Below are 6,227 nucleotides of genomic sequence, written 5' to 3' on the forward strand. Positions count from 1 at the left end.
GAGACTGCGGACAGGGTACAGGAGAGGGTCAGAGACTGCGGACAGGGTACAGGAGAGGGTCAGAGACTGCGGACAGGGTACAGGAGATGGTCAGAGACTGCCAACAGGGTACAGAAGAGGGTCAGAGACTGCGGACAGGGTACAGAAGAGGGTCAGAGACTGCCGACAGGGTACAGAAGAGGGTCAGAGACTGAGGACAGGGTACAGAAGAGGGTCAGAGACTGGGGACAGGGTACAGAAGAGGGTCAGAGACTGGGGACAGGGTACAGGAGAGGGTCAGAGACTGCGGACAGGGTACAGAAGAGGGTCAGAGACTGCGGACAGGGTACAGAAGAGGGTCAGAGACTGCCGACAGGGTACAGAAGAGGGTCAGAGACTGGGGACAGGGTACAGGAGAGGGTCAGAGACTGCCGACAGGGTACAGGAGAGGGTCAGAGACTGCCGACAGGGTACAGAAGAGGGTCAGAGACTGCCGACAGGGTACAGGAGAGGGTCAGAGACTTCCGACAGGGTACAGGAGAGGGTCAGAGACTGCCGACACGGTACAGAAGAGGGTCAGAGACTGCCGACACGGTACAGGAGAGGGTCAGAGACTGGGGACAGGGTACAGAAGAGGGTCAGAGACTGCCGACAGGGTACAGGAGAGGGTCAGAAACTGCGGACAGGGTACAGGAGAGGGTCAGAGACTGCCGACAGGGTACAGAAGAGGGTCAGAGACTGCCGACAGGGTACAGAAGAGGGTCAGAGACTGCCGACAGGGTACAGAAGAGGGTCAGAGACTGCCGACAGGGTACAGAAGAGGGTCAGAGACTGCCGACACGGTACAGGAGAGGGTCAGAGACTGCCGACAGGGTACAGAAGAGGGTCAGAGACTGGGGACAGGGTACAGGAGAGGGTCAGAGACTGCCGACAGGGTACAGAAGAGGGTCAGAGACTGGGGACAGGGTACAGGAGAGGGTCAGAGACTGCCGACAGGGTACAGGAGAGGGTCAGAGACTGCCGACAGGGTACAGGAGAGGGTCAGAGACTGCCGACACGGTACAGGAGAGGGTCAGAGACTGCCGACAGGGTACAGAAGAGGGTCAGAGACTGCCGACAGGGTACAGAAGAGGGTCAGAGACTGGGGACAGGGTACAGGAGAGGGTCAGAGACTGGGGACAGGGTACAGAAGAGGGTCAGAGACTGCCGACAGGGTACAGGAGAGGGTCAGAGACTGCCGACAGGGTACAGAAGAGGGTCAGAGACTGGGGACAGGGTACAGGAGAGGGTCAGAGACTGGGGACAGGGTACAGAAGAGGGTCAGAGACTGGGGACAGGGTACAGGAGAGGGTCAGAGACTGCCGACAGGGTACAGAAGAGGGTCAGAGACTGGGGACAGGGTACAGGAGAGGGTCAGAGACTGCCGACAGGGTACAGAAGAGGGTCAGAGACTGCCGACACGGTACAGGAGAGGGTCAGAGACTGGGGACAGGGTACAGAAGAGGGTCAGAGACTGGGGACAGGGTACAGGAGAGGGTCAGAGACTGGGGACAGGGTACAGGAGAGGGTCAGAGACTGGGGACAGGGTACAGAAGAGGGTCAGAGACTGCCGACAGGGTACAGGAGAGGGTCAGAGACTGCCGACAGGGTACAGGAGAGGGTCAGAGACTGGGGACAGGGTACAGGAGAGGGTCAGAGACTGGGGACAGGGTACAGAAGAGGGTCAGAGACTGCCGACAGGGTACAGGAGAGGGTCAGAGACTGGGGACAGGGTACAGGAGAGGGTCAGAGACTGGGGACAGGGTACAGGAGAGGGTCAGAGACTGGGGACAGGGTACAGGAGAGGGTCAGAAACTGCGGACAGGGTACAGAAGAGGGTCAGAGACTGGGGACATAGTACAAGCGTTTCCTAGGCTAGCAGTGACCAGTGTGGAAAAACATTGATCACTGCAATATGTGTAAACAGGAGTTTACAAGATATAACAATGTGCCAAAAAAACAAAAAAACTAACAGTAATTTCTTAAGCACAGGAGGACAGTAAATGGTTAACAGGTCTGAGACGCTCCCAGCCTGACCAACCTAATTCCTTCAAAGATAAATAAAAGGTCAAACAAATCATGGATGGACACATATAGCTATAGAAACAGCAGTCATTGCAGGTCTTGCAGAAGTCTAATCAGCATTCTCCTGTCCTGTGTTCAGTGTAAATAAATAAAACCACAGATAAGAAGCAGCTTGAGAAGACAAGGGGAAGTCATCCCGATCAGTGTGATCTCTGCATATCCTACACACAGCACAGGAGAAGGAGAACACTGATACGTTTCTGCAGCCAGCATTGGGACAAGTTTTATCTCATACCTTCCCCATGCTCAGGTATGTCGGGTCCTCTTCTCCATCCCTCCCTGCTCTGACCAACATCTTCTAGTCAAATGTGGCGGGCTGGACAATACGATTGGCTAAGGAGTTAGTGGGAGGCGGAGCAACTCAGCAGTCACGCCCTCCCACTCAGAAGAGGAGCGCTATTGGCTCCCTGCCTTGCTACACAGACGTCCCTCTCCCTCCAGCATTGTGAAATCCTGGGAGGGAGAGGGGAGAAGCTGCACACCACACCGCTCGGCTACCACCCTCCCGCCGCACTGAACTCCTTGCTCCCCGGGTCCCCTGTCAGTGGCTCTGCCGGGAGCTTGGGGGTGGGAGAAGAGGAAGAAAGGGGAGGCAAGGGTCGGCTGCGCCCCTAGGCGGCAGTGCGCCCTAGGCGGCTGCCTAATCCGCCTAGTGGGTGCACCGGCCCTGGCTGCAAGGTAGGAGTGCAACCGCTAGGCCACTGCAAAACGTTGCCCTGGAACATGCAATAACATAACCATGCACATCCTTCCAGGTGTAGGGCTGCGGCCGGACACGGTTTGAATCTTGGCCAGATATGAACCGTTAAGGGGCAGGATGACTTTATTAAGTTGAACGATCAACTTGGGTACAACCAGCCTGCCAGATTCTCTTGCAATTTTTGGTAGCGGCTGCTATAGCCACTAACTATAATCACTGGCTGCCCCTGCCAGAAGACTGCTGGAACACTCGCATCAACACTGCTAATGGGGAATCGAGACATTCGCTGTGTATACCCAGCCTAAGTTGTGAACATAGAGATATGAAAAGATAAGCCTGGCACACCATTTCCATGTCTTTCAGCAGTGGCTCTTGGCAGATTTGTCAGCATTTTTCAATGTGCATCTATTCCCTCTGTAGTTCATTTAATATTTTAGCGGTTTGTTTTAAATTTGGGTGAAGGAATGCTTCTAGTATAAAAAAGCAGGTACGATCAAAGAAAAAAAAAAATAAGTCTACTTTTTGTAGCCCACTGCAACCACTCTCATCCATCTTATACATAATCTACCATGGCAATACCAAAATAAAGGAGTGACCTGGCCATTTTATAGATAGGATAGGAGTTGCCTAATATTGATTAGTGGTTCCAAATTAATAACTATTGCAGTAGGGAACAGACAAAAAAAATACGCTCAGCATCTTTCCAAATAACTGTTCTGCTTTATTATGATGCAATTGAAGGTTTTTATACACATGATTACGTAGGAATCACATTAATATTGCAATTGTACGTTTATGGTAACAAGGGGCGTTACATAAGCAGACTAATTCTAATCAGGACTCGAAAGAATGCAAATATGTAATGAAAACATTGTTAGTGCCATGTGCAGAGTGCAGTATATACAGAATTTAGAAATTTCCTTAACAGTCTCCTCTTTTGATCAATATTTTGATCACTAACCATACCTGCTATCACCTTTAACTTGGAACCACCACACGCTTAGGTGGAGGTAGTCCTGGCCAAAGAGGCAAAAACTCCATTGCGGAGGAAATAGCTGAGCAGCTTTTTCATTACCAAATGACTTTTCATTGTGAAAAACAAATGATTGATAAGACATATTTACAGAGTACTGGCTGTACACTCCTGTGGCCAGAATGGCCTTCTAGCTTAATTGTTGGCATGCCGACTTATCAGTAAACACAAACCATTCTACATAAAATGGAAGAGGCACAAAAGAAAAATATGACTTCAACATGGCTAAACTACTTTTCAAATCACATTATTTACACACAATATAAAAAAAAAAAATGTGTGTATGTATATGTATGTGTGTGTGTGTGTGTGTGTGTGTGTGTGTATATGTGTATGTGTGTATATGTATGTATGTATGTATGTATGTGTATATATATATATATATATACACACAATTAAAGTACCCTAGACTGTGAGTGCAAGAGGGAAAGAAATAAAACACAGATTTATTTAATTTACTCATTTTTGCAGTGTCTGGGGTGGATCCAGATGACTTTTCCTTCAAGTTTTGCACAACTGTACATGAAAAAGACGCTGTATTGAGTCTCCAAATATAAATAAAAAAAAAAAAAAAAAAATATATATATATATATATATATATATATATATATGTTTTTTTAACAATCCACAAGTCACCTGGCTTTAGTTTTAGATCTTTCCAGACTTTTAGGATCTGGAATTGGGGAGAAAACACATAAATGAGTTTGTCAAAAACCTTAAAAGATCAACAACATTCTTTGTGAGATCCGAATGGAGGACTTCAGCTGCTGAGACAAAATATAGGCAAATGAGTAACATGCGCCCAAACCAAATCCCATTGGGAGAGAGCCCAACATTAGGGGCTTGATAAAATATAAGAAAACATTCAGGCAAAAGTTTTCTAGTTTCTTACTCTTTTTTTCCGCTACATTATAGACAATAGGGGGTGTAAAAATAATACCTCAAAACTTCTAGTAAGGACTCTCCTATAAAAATGATTTCCTCTGTTACTCTCTGTAGATTCTTTACTCTGTACTTGCAAACTACTTCTGATAACACTTTTTTACTGTGGCCTTTGCAGTAGCATTTGCCACTGGACATCCAGAAAACATGTCCATACAGACAAAATGCATCCTCGTAAGATCCTGACTTGAGCATCTGGATATATCTTTTTGTAATCTCTTGAAGGGATATTCAGCTTTTGGTAACAGGTAAAACAAGAAGTGGTATGTTGTAAAAACAACACTGGAGAACCCTGGCTCTATCCCATGCTCATTTACTAAGGCAGCCATAACTGCTTGTGACTGATGACACGGTCCATGTGTCAAGCTGGAGGGAAAAGGGTGTCTGGCAGACATAAATTATCAGCTTTTCCAAAGTCCTACTTCATAAGAAGTTGCCCCCTGTGGACCACTTGTTTTTCTTGTTCTGGGGTCCTTAACCACTTCCCGACCAGCGCACGACGATGTACGTCGACAGAATGGCACGGGCAGGCATATTGGCGTACAGGTACGTCCAATATTCAATGCCGCCCTGCCATCGGGAGCGCGCCGCCGGCGGCGCGCTCCCGCGCTGGTCGGGACCCCCGTGAGCCCAGTCGCGGGATCCGCGGACTCGATCGCCGCGGGCAAACCCCCGCGATCATCTCACGGAGCGGCCGAATGGAGGAAATGCTGTGTAAACAACATTTCTCCATTCTGCCTAGCAACTAGTGACGCTGATCTCTGCTCCATGTGATTGGAGCAGAGATCAGTGTTCACTAAATAAAAGCCTAACACCCCCACAGTTAGTAACACACCCCTAGGAACACTTAACCCCTACACTGCCACCCACTGGTTAACCCTTTCACTGCCAGTGTTATTTACACAGGAATCACTGCATTTATATAGCAGTGATTACTGTATAAATGACAATGGTCCCAAAAATGTGTAAAAAATGTCCGATGGGTCCCCCACAATGTCGCAGTCACAATAAAAATCGCTGATTGCGACCATTACTAGTAAAAAATTATTAATAAAAATGCTATAAAACTATCCCTATTTTGTAAACGCTATAACTTTTGCGCAAACCAATCAATAATCGCTTATTGCGTTTTTTTTGTTTTTTTTTTACCAAAAATATGTAGAAGAATACGTATCGGCCTAAACTGAGGGGAAAAAAATGTTTTTTTATATATTTTTGGGGGATATTTATTATAACAAAAAGTAAAAAATAATGCGTTTTTTTTTCAAAATTGTCGCTCTATTTCTGGTTATAGCGCAAAAAATAAAAACCGCAGGGGTGATCAAATACCACCAAAAGAAAGCTCTATTTGTGGGGAAAAAAGGACATCAATTTTGTTTGGGAGCCACGTCGCACGACCGCGCAATTGTCAGTTAAAGCGACGCAGTGCCGAATCGCAAAAAGGGGTCT

The sequence above is a fragment of the Lithobates pipiens genome, unplaced genomic scaffold (genome assembly GCF_037356315.1).
Source record: "Lithobates pipiens isolate NorthernLeopardFrog02 unplaced genomic scaffold, aLitPip1_a1.2 Scaffold_25, whole genome shotgun sequence".
NCBI lineage: Eukaryota > Metazoa > Chordata > Amphibia > Anura > Ranidae > Lithobates > Lithobates pipiens.